We start from the raw sequence: 12,606 nt of genomic DNA, 5'->3' as shown, positions 1-12,606 counted from the left end.
GTCGTCGTACCTAAATCCACTCATCATGCTGCTACTAGCCTTATGACATTGATTTCACGGCTGAGTGATATTCCATTGTACATAAGGACCACAACTTCTTTATCCATTTTTCTCTTTCCTGGGATATTGAAGGTGGAATGAAGTGGAGGTCCTTGTCAACAGAGCAGCCCTAAACTTTGGGGTGCTTGTGTCTTGCTGATTTTTCATTTTCCCAATTTATACCCCCATGAGTGGATGGGCCCTATGCTCTCTAAGCTTTGCTTTTTAGACGTTTCAGGACTCACCGTACGCTTCTCCAGAGTGGCTGTTGACAATTTACATCCCGCCCATCAGTGTAGCAAGGCTCCCATTTCTCCATGGCCTGTCCTGCATTTCTGGTTTTGACACTTTTTTCAGCATGGCCCTTTTGACCAATGGGAAGCGAGACATCTTTGTAGCGCTGATTTGCCTTTCCAGGTTGCTTGGTTGGCCAAAAAGGGCGTATGCGTTTTTTCCTGAATATATTCAGGAAAAAACGCATACGCCCTTTTTGGCCAAGGGCATCATTGTCAACGTTTTGCCGCTTTTCATGTGCTTTAAAGGCGATTCGAATCTACCTCCTGAAATCTGTTTGCTGCAATTCTGCCTTGATTTCAAATCCTCTTCTTTGCCTTCCCTCAATATATTTGTGGATGAGAGTTATCATTTATAACTCTGCAGGTTTGTGAATTGCAGTGCCCTGAACCTCCATTTTACAACTCGCTTTTTAGGGAGCTGGCCGCAAAAGCGCAGGATGGCTTCAGGCCCTGTTCTGGTTCCGGGGGGCAGGCTGAGCCTGTGGTTAATTCTTCTTCCTGATGGGAAAATAGAGTGACCTGTGCCTGTCCCAACACCAAGAGCTAGTCTTTCATTGGTTCCACGTCTTCCCGTTCATCCTCAGTACAAATTGCAACCTGTACGGAACAGGAGGTTAAAGGTGCTGATGCTCCAAGGAGGGAGATTGCTAGTAAAGTGGCTGGAATGGCGAACCCGGGCACAAGCAGATGAGAAATGAGGTGCGTTTTAGAATCCTTTCCCCATCACACGGTGTACCATCTTCTGGGTATCTCATGCATGTTTTCGATGTAGGAAGATGCCCTTGAACCTGGAGATTTGGGACCCATGCGATGGGTACCACGCAGTAATACTTTAAAGGGTCTGCGTTTGCTCACCCAACCTCACCAAACCTCTCAGCCGCAACAGTGTCCACCCTTATGTCTCATCCAGCTGTGGGTCTAGATATGGTCAATCCAGGTTGCATCACAGCCCCTGAACGCATTGTGTAAGAATTCCTCTCTCTTTCACTGTCTTTGTTTCATGGGTTTTTCAAAGTAATTTATTTTTATAATGGGGTTTAGCTGCTTTTCACTGCTGTGTTTATGCCGCTTTTTACCCACTTGACACACTAACAGAGAGATATCAATACATAGGTTTTAAGATTATTACTAGTCAGATATATTCTTGTGCGGTGAATAGGGCGTGTTGAGTCCAGTTCTCTGAGCAAGGAGTAGGTCTTGTCTATTACATATTGGTTTTATGGAACGGTATCTGAGCTAATTTGAAACCCTTGTTTTATGTATCACCCCACCTCACCTTTCCCGTTAAGCAGCCATAGTGTGTTTTCTGCATGTGTGACTCTGTTCTCTTTTGTAATTCAGTTCAAGTGTAACGGTTTTTACATTCCCTCTATCAGTGATACCTTTTGAGAAGTGCCCTTTTCTGTGTGACTTATTTCACTTAGAGTCATCATACCTAAATCCACTCATCATGCTGCTACTAGCCTTATGACATTGATTTCACGGCTGAGTGATATTCCATTGTACATAAGGACCACAACTTCTTTATCCATTTTTCTCTTTCCTGGGATATTGAAGGTGGAATGAAGAGGAGGTCCTTGTCAACAGAGCAGCCCTAAACTTTGGGGTGCTTGTGTCTTGCTGATTTTTAATTTTCCCAATTTATAACCCCATGAGTGGAAGTGCCCTATGCTCTCTAAGCTTTGTTTTTTAGATGTTTCAGGACTCACCGTACGCTTCTCCAGAGTGGCTGTTGGCAATTTACATCCCGCCCATCAGTGTAGCAAGGCTCCCATTTCTCCATGGCCTGTCCTGCATTTGTGGTTTTGACACTTTTTTCAGCATGGCCTTTTTAACCGATGGGAAGCGAGACATCTTTGTAGCGCTGATTTGCCTTTCCAGGTTGCTTGGTTGGCCAAAAAGGGCGTATGCGGTTTTTCCTGAATATATTCAGGAAAAAACGCATACGCCCTTTTTGGCCAAGGGCATCATTGTCAACGTTTTGCCGCTTTTCATGTGCTTTAAAGGCGATTCGAATCTACCTCCTGAAATCTGTTTCCTGCAATTCTGCCTTGATTTCAAATCCTCTTCTTTGCCTTCCCTCAATATATTTGTGGACGAGAGTTATCATTTATAACTCTGCAGGTTTGTGAATTGCAGTGCCCTGAACCTCCATTTTACAACTCGCTTTTTTGGGAGTTGGCCGCAAAAGCGCAGGATGGCTTCAGGCCCTGTTCTGGTTCCGGGGGGCAGGCTGAGCCTGTGGTTAATTCTTCTTCCTGATGGGAAAATAGAGTAACCTGTGCCTGTCCCAACACCAAGAGCTAGTCTCTCATTGGTTCCACGTCTTCCCGTTCATCCTCAGGACAAATTGCAACCTGTACGGAACAGGAGGTTAAAGGTGCTGATGCTCCAAGTAGGGAGATTGCTAGTAAAGCGGCTGGAATAGTGAACCCGGGCACAAGGAGATGAGAAATGAGGTGCGTTTTAGAAACCTTTCCACATCACACGGTGTACCATCTTCTGGGTTTCTCATGCATGTTTTCGATGTAGGAAGATGCCCTTGAACCTGGCGATTTGGGACCCATGCGATGGGTACCATGCAGTATTACTTTAAAGGGTCTGCGTTTGCTCACCCAACCTCACCAAACCTCTCAGCCCCAAGAGTGTCCACCCTTATGTCTCATCCAGCTGTGGGTCTAGATATGGTCAATCCAGGTTGCATCACAGCCCGTGAACGCATTGTGTAAGAATTTCTATCTCTTTCACTGTCTTTGTTTCATGGGTTTTTCAAAGTAATTTATTTTTATAATGGGGTTTAGCTGCTTTTCACTGCTGTGTTTATGCCGCTTTACACCCACTTGACACACTAACAGAGAGATATCAATACATAAGTTTTAAGATTATTACTAGTCAGATATATTCTTGTGCGGTGAATAGGGCGTGTTGAGTCCAGTTCTCTGAGCAAGGAGTAGGTCTTGTCTATTACATATTGGTTTTATGGAACGGTATCTGAGCTAATTTGAAACCCTTGTTTTATGTATCACCCCACCTCACCTTTCCCGTTAAGCAGCCATAGTGTGTTTTCTGCATGTGTGACTCTGTTCTGTTTTGTAATTCAGTTGAAGTGTAACGGTTTTTACATTCCCTCTATCAGTGATACCTTATGAGAAGTGTCCTTTTCTGTGTGACTTATTTCCCTTAGAGTCGTTGTACCTAAATCCACTCATCATGCTGCTACTAGCCTTATGACATTGATTTCACGGCTGAGCGATATTCCATTGTACATAAGGACCACAACTTCTTTATCCATTTTTCTCTTTCCTGGGATATTGAAGGTGGAATGAAGTGGAGGTCCTTGTCAACAGAGCAGCCCTAAACTTTGGGGTGCTTGTGTCTTGCTGATTTTTCATTTTCCCAATTTATACCCCCATGAGTGGAAGTGCCCTATGCTCTCTAAGCTTTGCTTTTTAGACGTTTCAGGACTCACCGTACACTTCTCCAGAGTGGCTGTTGACAATTTACATCCCGCCCATCAGTGTAGCAAGGCTCCCATTTCTCCATGGCCTGTCCTGCATTTCTGGTTTTGACACTTTTTTCAGCATGGCCCTTTTAACCGATGGGAAGCGAGACTTCTTTGTAGCGCTGATTTGCCTTTCCAGGTTGCTTGGTTGGCCAAAAAGGGCGTATGCGTTTTTTCCTGAATATATTCAGGAAAAAACGCATACGCCCTTTTTGGCCAAGGGCATCATTGTCAACGTTTTGCCGCTTTTCATGTGCTTTAAAGGCGATTCGAATCTACCTCCTGAAATCTGTTTCCTGCAATTCTGCCTTGATTTCAAATCCTCTTCTTTGCCTTCCCTCAATATATTTGTGGATGAGAGTTATCATTTATAACTCTGCAGGTTTGTGAATTGCAGTGCCCTGAACCTCCATTTTACAACTCGCTTTTTAGGGAGCTGGCCGCAAAAGCGCAGGATGGCTTCAGGCCCTGTTCTGGTTCCGGGGGGCAGGCTGAGCCTGTGGTTAATTCTTCTTCCTGATGGGAAAATAGAGTGACCTGTGCCTGTCCCAACACCAAGAGCTAGTCTTTCATTGGTTCCACGTCTTCCCGTTCATCCTCAGGACAAATTGCAACCTGTACGGAACAGGAGGTTAAAGGTGCTGATGCTCCAAGGAGGGAGATTGCTAGTAAAGTGGCTGGAATGGCGAACCCGGGCACAAGCAGATGAGAAATGAGGTGCGTTTTAGAAACCTTTCCCCATCACACAGTGTACCATCTTCTGGGTATCTCATGCATGTTTTCGATGTAGGAAGATGACCTTGAACCTGGAGATTTGGGACCCATGCGATGGGTACCACGCAGTATTACTTTAAAGGGTCTGCGTTTGCTCACCCAACCTCACCAAACCTCTCAGCCGCAACAGTGTCCACCCTTATGTCTCATCCAGCTGTGGGTCTAGATATGGTCAATCCAGGTTGCATCACAGCCCCTGAACGCATTGTGTAAGAATTTCTCTCTCTTTCACTGTCTTTGTTTCATGGGTTTTTCAAAGTAATTTATTTTTATAATGGGGTTTAGCTGCTTTTCACTGCTGTGTTTATGCCGCTTTTTACCCACTTGACACACTAACAGAGACATATCAATACATAGGTTTTAAGATTATTACTAGTCAGATATATTCTTGTGCGGTGAATAGGGCGTGTTGAGTCCAGTTCTCTGAGCAAGGAGTAGGTCTTGTCTATTACATATTGGGTTTATGGAACGGTATCTGAGCTAATTTGAAACCCTTGTTTTATGTATCACCCCACCTCACCTTTCCCGTTAAGCAGCCATAGTGTGTTTTCTGCATGTGTGACTCTGTTCTGTTTTGTAATTCAGTTCAAGTGTAACGGTTTTTACATTCCCTCTATCAGTGATACCTTATGAGAAGTGTCCTTTGCTGTGTGACTTATTTCACTTAGAGTCGTCGTACCTAAATCCACTCATCATGCTGGTACTAGCCTTATGACATTGATTTCACGGCTGAGTGATATTCCATTGTACATAAGGACCACAACTTCTTTATCCATTTTTCTCTTTCCTGGGATATTGAAGGTGGAATGAAGTGGAGGTCCTTGTCAACAGAGCAGCCCTAAACTTTGGGGTGCTTGTGTCTTGCTGATTTTTCATTTTCCCAATTTATACCCCCATGAGTGGAAGTGCCCTATGCTCTCTAAGCTTTGCTTTTTAGACGTTTCAGGACTCACCGTACACTTCTCCAGAGTGGCTGTTGACAATTTACATCCCGCCCATCAGTGTAGCAAGGCTCCCATTTCTCCATGGCCTGTCCTGCATTTCTGGTTTTGACACTTTTTTCAGCATGGCCCTTTTGACCAATGGGAAGCGAGACATCTTTGTAGCGCTGATTTGCCTTTCCAGGTTGCTTGGTTGGCCAAAAAGTGCGTATGCGTTTTTTCCTGAATATATTCAGGAAAAAACGCATACGCCCTTTTTGGCCAAGGGCATCATTGTCAACGTTTTGCCGCTTTTCATGTGCTTTAAAGGCGATTCGAATCTACCTCCTGAAATCTGTTTCCTGCAATTCTGCCTTGATTTCAAATCCTCTTCTTTGCCTTCCCTCAATATATTTGTGGATGAGAGTTATCATTTATAACTCTGCAGGTTTGTGAATTGCAGTGCCCTGAACCTCCATTTTACAACTCGCTTTTTAGGGAGCTGGCCGCAAAAGCGCAGGATGGCTTCAGGCCCTGTTCTGGTTCCGGGGGGCAGGCTGAGCCTGTGGTTAATTCTTCTTCCTGATGGGAAAATAGAGTGACCTGTGCCTGTCCCAACACCAAGAGCTAGTCTTTCATTGGTTCCACGTCTTCCCGTTCATCCTCAGTACAAATTGCAACCTGTACGGAACAGGAGGTTAAAGGTGCTGATGCTCCAAGGAGGGAGATTGCTAGTAAAGTGGCTGGAATGGCGAACCCGGGCACAAGCAGATGAGAAATGAGGTGCGTTTTAGAATCCTTTCCCCATCACACGGTGTACCATCTTCTGGGTATCTCATGCATGTTTTCGATGTAGGAAGATGCCCTTGAACCTGGAGATTTGGGACCCATGCGATGGGTACCACGCAGTAATACTTTAAAGGGTCTGCGTTTGCTCACCCAACCTCACCAAACCTCTCAGCCGCAACAGTGTCCACCCTTATGTCTCATCCAGCGGTGGGTCTAGATATGGTCAATCCAGGTTGCATCACAGCCCCTGAACGCATTGTGTAAGAATTCCTCTCTCTTTCACTGTCTTTGTTTCATGGGTTTTTCAAAGTAATTTATTTTTATAATGGGGTTTAGCTGCTTTTCACTGCTGTGTTTATGCCGCTTTTTACCCACTTGACACACTAACAGAGAGATATCAATACATAGGTTTTAAGATTATTACTAGTCAGATATATTCTTGTGCGGTGAATAGGGCGTGTTGAGTCCAGTTCTCTGAGCAAGGAGTAGGTCTTGTCTATTACATATTGGTTTTATGGAACGGTATCTGAGCTAATTTGAAACCCTTGTTTTATGTATCACCCCACCTCACCTTTCCCGTTAAGCAGCCATAGTGTGTTTTCTGCATGTGTGACTCTGTTCTCTTTTGTAATTCAGTTCAAGTGTAACGGTTTTTACATTCCCTCTATCAGTGATACCTTTTGAGAAGTGCCCTTTTCTGTGTGACTTATTTCACTTAGAGTCGTCATACCTAAATCCACTCATCATGCTGCTACTAGCCTTATGACATTGATTTCACGGCTGAGTGATATTCCATTGTACATAAGGACCACAACTTCTTTATCCATTTTTCTCTTTCCTGGGATATTGAAGGTGGAATGAAGAGGAGGTCCTTGTCAACAGAGCAGCCCTAAACTTTGGGGTGCTTGTGTCTTGCTGATTTTTAATTTTCCCAATTTATAACCCCATGAGTGGAAGTGCCCTATGCTCTCTAAGCTTTGTTTTTTAGATGTTTCAGGACTCACCGTACGCTTCTCCAGAGTGGCTGTTGGCAATTTACATCCCGCCCATCAGTGTAGCAAGGCTCCCATTTCTCCATGGCCTGTCCTGCATTTGTGGTTTTGACACTTTTTTCAGCATGGCCTTTTTAACCGATGGGAAGCGAGACATCTTTGTAGCGCTGATTTGCCTTTCCAGGTTGCTTGGTTGGCCAAAAAGGGCGTATGCGGTTTTTCCTGAATATATTCAGGAAAAAACGCATACGCCCTTTTTGGCCAAGGGCATCATTGTCAACGTTTTGCCGCTTTTCATGTGCTTTAAAGGCGATTCGAATCTACCTCCTGAAATCTGTTTCCTGCAATTCTGCCTTGATTTCAAATCCTCTTCTTTGCCTTCCCTCAATATATTTGTGGACGAGAGTTATCATTTATAACTCTGCAGGTTTGTGAATTGCAGTGCCCTGAACCTCCATTTTACAACTCGCTTTTTTGGGAGTTGGCCGCAAAAGCGCAGGATGGCTTCAGGCCCTGTTCTGGTTCCGGGGGGCAGGCTGAGCCTGTGGTTAATTCTTCTTCCTGATGGGAAAATAGAGTAACCTGTGCCTGTCCCAACACCAAGAGCTAGTCTCTCATTGGTTCCACGTCTTCCCGTTCATCCTCAGGACAAATTGCAACCTGTACGGAACAGGAGGTTAAAGGTGCTGATGCTCCAAGTAGGGAGATTGCTAGTAAAGCGGCTGGAATAGTGAACCCGGGCACAAGGAGATGAGAAATGAGGTGCGTTTTAGAAACCTTTCCACATCACACGGTGTACCATCTTCTGGGTTTCTCATGCATGTTTTCGATGTAGGAAGATGCCCTTGAACCTGGCGATTTGGGACCCATGCGATGGGTACCATGCAGTATTACTTTAAAGGGTCTGCGTTTGCTCACCCAACCTCACCAAACCTCTCAGCCCCAAGAGTGTCCACCCTTATGTCTCATCCAGCTGTGGGTCTAGATATGGTCAATCCAGGTTGCATCACAGCCCGTGAACGCATTGTGTAAGAATTTCTATCTCTTTCACTGTCTTTGTTTCATGGGTTTTTCAAAGTAATTTATTTTTATAATGGGGTTTAGCTGCTTTTCACTGCTGTGTTTATGCCGCTTTACACCCACTTGACACACTAACAGAGAGATATCAATACCTAGGTTTTAAGATTATTACTAGTCAGATATATTCTTGTGCGGTGAATAGGGCGTGTTGAGTCCAGTTCTCTGAGCAAGGAGTAGGTCTTATCTATTACATATTGGTTTTATGGAACGGTATCTGAGCTAATTTGAAACCCTTGTTTTATGTATCACCCCACCTCACCTTTCCCGTTAAGCAGCCATAGTGTGTTTTCTGCATGTGTGACTCTGTTCTGTTTTGTAATTCAGTTCAAGTGTAACGGTTTTTACATTCCCTCTATAAGTGATACATTATGAGAAGTGTCCTTTTCTGTGTGACTTATTTCACTTAGAATCGTCGTACCTAAATCCACTCATCATGCTGCTACTAGCCTTATGACATTGATTTCATGGCTGAGTGATATTCCATTGTATATAAGGACCACAACTTCTTTATCCATTTTTCTCTTTCCTGGGATATTGAAGGTGGAATGAAGTGGAGGTCCTTGTCAAGAGAGCAGCCCTAAACTTTGGGGTTCTTGTCTCTTGCTGATTTTTAATTTTCCCAATGTATACCCCCATGAGTGGAAGTGCCCTATGCTCTGTAGCTTTGCTTTTTAGACGTTTCAGGACTCACCGTACACTTCTCCAGAGTGGCTGTTGGCAATTTACATCCCGCCCATCAGTGTAGCATGGCTCCCATTTCTCCATGGCCTTTCCTGCATTTCTGGTTTTGACACTTTTTTCAGCACGGCCATTTTGACCAATGGGTAGCGAGACTTCTTTGTAGCGCTGATTTGCCTTTCCAGGTTGCTTGGTTGGCCAAAAAGGGCGTATGCGTGTTTTCCTGAATATATTCAGGAAAAAACGCATACGCCCTTTTTGGCCAAGGGCATCATTGTCAACGTTTTGCCACTTTTCATGTGCTTTAAAGGCGATTCGAATCTACCTCCTGAAATCTGTTTCCTGCAATTCTGCCTTGATTTCAAATCCTCTTCTTTGCCTTCCCTCAATATATTTGTGGACGAGAGTTATCATTTATAACTCTGCAGGTTTGTGAATTGCAGTGCCCTGAACCTCCATTTTACAACTCGCCTTTTTGGGAGATGGCCGCAAAAGCGCAGGATGGCTTCAGGCCCTGTTCTGGTTCCGGGGGGCAGGATGAGCCTGTGGTTAATTCTTCTTCCTGATGGGAAAATAGAGTGACCTCTGCATGTCCCAACACCAAGAGCTAGTCTCTCATTGGTTCCATGTCTTCTCGTTCATCCTCAGGACAAATTGCAACCTGTACGGAACAGGAGGTTAAAGATGCTGATGCTCCAAGTAGGGAGATTGCTAGTAAAGCGGCTGTTATGGCGAACCCGGGCACAAGGAGATGAGAAATGAGGTACGTTTTAGAAACCTTTCCCCATCACACGGTGTACCATCTTCTGGGTTTCTCATGCATGTTTTCAATGTAGGAAGATGCCCTTGAACCTGGAGATTTGGAACCCATGCGATGGGTACCACGCAGTATTACTTTAAAGGGTCTGTGTTTGCTCACCCAACCTCACCAAACCTCTCAGCCCCAAGAGTGTCCACCCTTATGTCTCATCCAGCTGTGGGTCTAGATATGGTCAATCCAGGTTGCATCACAGCCCCTGAACGCATTGTGTAAGAATTTCTCTCTCTTTCACTGTCTTTGTTTCATGGGTTTTTCAAAGTAATTTATTTTTATAATGGGGTTTAGCTGCTTTTCACTGCTGTGTTTATGCTGCTTTACACCCACTTGACACACTAACAGAGAGATATCAATACATAGGTTTTAAGATTATTACTAGTCAGATATATTCTTGTGTGGTGAATAGGGCGTGTTGAGTCCAGTTCTCTGAGCAAGGAGTAGGTCTTGTCTATTACATATTGGTTTTATGGAACGGTATCTGAGCTAATTTGAAACCCTTGTTTTATGTATCACCCCACCTCACCTTTCCCGTTAAGCAGCCATAGTGTGTTTTCTGCATGTGTGACTCTGTTCTGTTTTGTAATTCAGTTCAAGTGTAACGGTTTTTACATTCCCTCTAAAAGTGATACCTTATGAGAAGTGTCCTTTTCTGTGTGACTTATTTCACTTAGAATTGTCGTACCTAAATCCACTCATCATGCTGCTACTAGCCTTATGACATTGATTTCATGGCTGAGTGATATTCCATTGTATATAAGGACCACAACTTCTTTATCCATTTTTCTCTTTCCTGGGATATTGAAGGTGGAATGAAGTGGAGGTCCTTGTCAAGAGAGCAGCCCTAAACTTTGGGGTGCTTGTCTCTTGCTGATTTTTAATTTTCCCAATGTATACCCCCATGAGTGGAAGTGCCCTATGCTCTCTAAGCTTTGCTTTTTAGACGTTTCAGGACTCACCGTACACTTCTCCAGAGTGGCTGTTGGCAATTTACATCCCGCCCATCAGTGTAGCATGGCTCCCATTTCTCCATGGCCTTTCCTGCATTTCTGGTTTTGACACTTTTTTCAGCATGGCCATTTTGACCAATGGGTAGCGAGACTTCTTTGTAGCGCTGATTTGCCTTTCCAGGTTGCTTGGTTGGCCAAAAAGGGCGTATGCGTTTTTTCCTGAATATATTCAGGAAAAAACGCATACGCCCTTTTTGGCCAAGGGCATCATTGTCAACGTTTTGCCGCTTTTCATGTGCTTTAAAGGCGATTCGAATCTACCTCCTGAAATTTGTTTCCTGCAATTCTGCCTTGATTTCAAATCCTCTTCTTTGCCTTCCCTCAATATATTTGTGGACGAGAGTTATCATTTATAACTCTGCAGGTTTGTGAATTGCAGTGCCCTGAACCTCCATTTTACAACTCGCGTTTTTGGGAGATGGCCGCAAAAGCGCAGGATGGCTTCAGACCCTGTTCTGGTTCCGGGGGGCAGGCTGAGCCTGTGGTTAATTCTTCTTCCTGATGGGAAAATAGAGTGACCTGTGCCTGTCCCTACACCAAGAGCTAGTCTCTCACTGGTTCCCCGTATTCCCGTTCATCCTCAGAACAAATTGCAACCTGTACGGAACAGGAGGTTAAAGGTGCTGATGCTCCAAGTAGGGAGATTGTTAGTAAAGCGGCTGGAATGGCGACCCCGGGCACAAGGAGAAGAGAAATGAGGTGCGTTTTAGAAAACTTTCCCCATCACATGGTGTACCATCTTTCTGTTTTCTCATGCATGTTTTCGATGTAGGAAGATGCCCTTGAACCTGGAGATTTGGGACCCATGCGATGGGTACCACGCAGTATTACTTTAAAGGGTCTGCGTTTGCTCACCCAACCTCACCAAACCTCTCAGCCCCAAGAGTGTCCACCCTTATGTCTCATCCAGCTGTGGGTCTAGAAATGGTCAATCCAGGTTGCATCACAGCCCCTGAACGCATTGTGTAAGAATTTCTCTCTCTTTCACTGTCTTTGTTTCATGGGTTTTTCAAAGTAATTTATTTTTATAATGGGGTTTAGCTGCTTTTCACTGCTGTGTTTATGCCGCTTTACACCCACTTGACACACTAACAGAGAGATATCAATACATAGGTTTTAAGATTATTACTAGTCAGATATATTCTTGTGCGGTGAATAGGGCGTGTTGAGTCCAGTTCTCTGAGCAAGGAGTAGGTCTTGTCTATTACATATTGGGTTTATGGAACGGTATCTGAGCTAATTTGAAACCCTTGTTTTATGTATCACCCCACCTCACCTTTCCCGTTAAGCAGCCATAGTGTGTTTTCTGCATGTGTGACTCTGTTCTGTTTTGTAATTCAGTTCAAGTGTAACGGTTTTTACATTCCCTCTATCAGTGATACCTTATGAGAAGTGTCCTTTTCTGTGTGACTTATTTCACTTAGAATCGTCGTACCTAAATCCACTCATCATGCTGCTATTAGCCTTATGACATTGATTTCATGGCTGAGTGATATTCCATTGTACATAAGGACCACAACTTCTTTATCCATTTTTCTCCCTCCTGGGATATTGAAGGTGGAATGAAGTGGAGGTCCTTGTCAACAGAGCAGCCCTAAACTTTGGGGTGCTTGTGTCTTGCTGAATTTTCATTTTCCCAATTTATACCCCCATGAGTGGAAGTGCCCTATGCTCTCTAAGCTGTGTTTTTTAGATGTTTCAGGACACACCGT

The sequence above is a fragment of the Balaenoptera borealis genome (assembly GCF_965194805.1).
Source record: "Balaenoptera borealis genome assembly, contig: HAP1_SCAFFOLD_42, whole genome shotgun sequence".
Lineage (NCBI taxonomy): Eukaryota > Metazoa > Chordata > Mammalia > Artiodactyla > Balaenopteridae > Balaenoptera > Balaenoptera borealis.
This window is presented reverse-complemented; position numbering follows the sequence as displayed.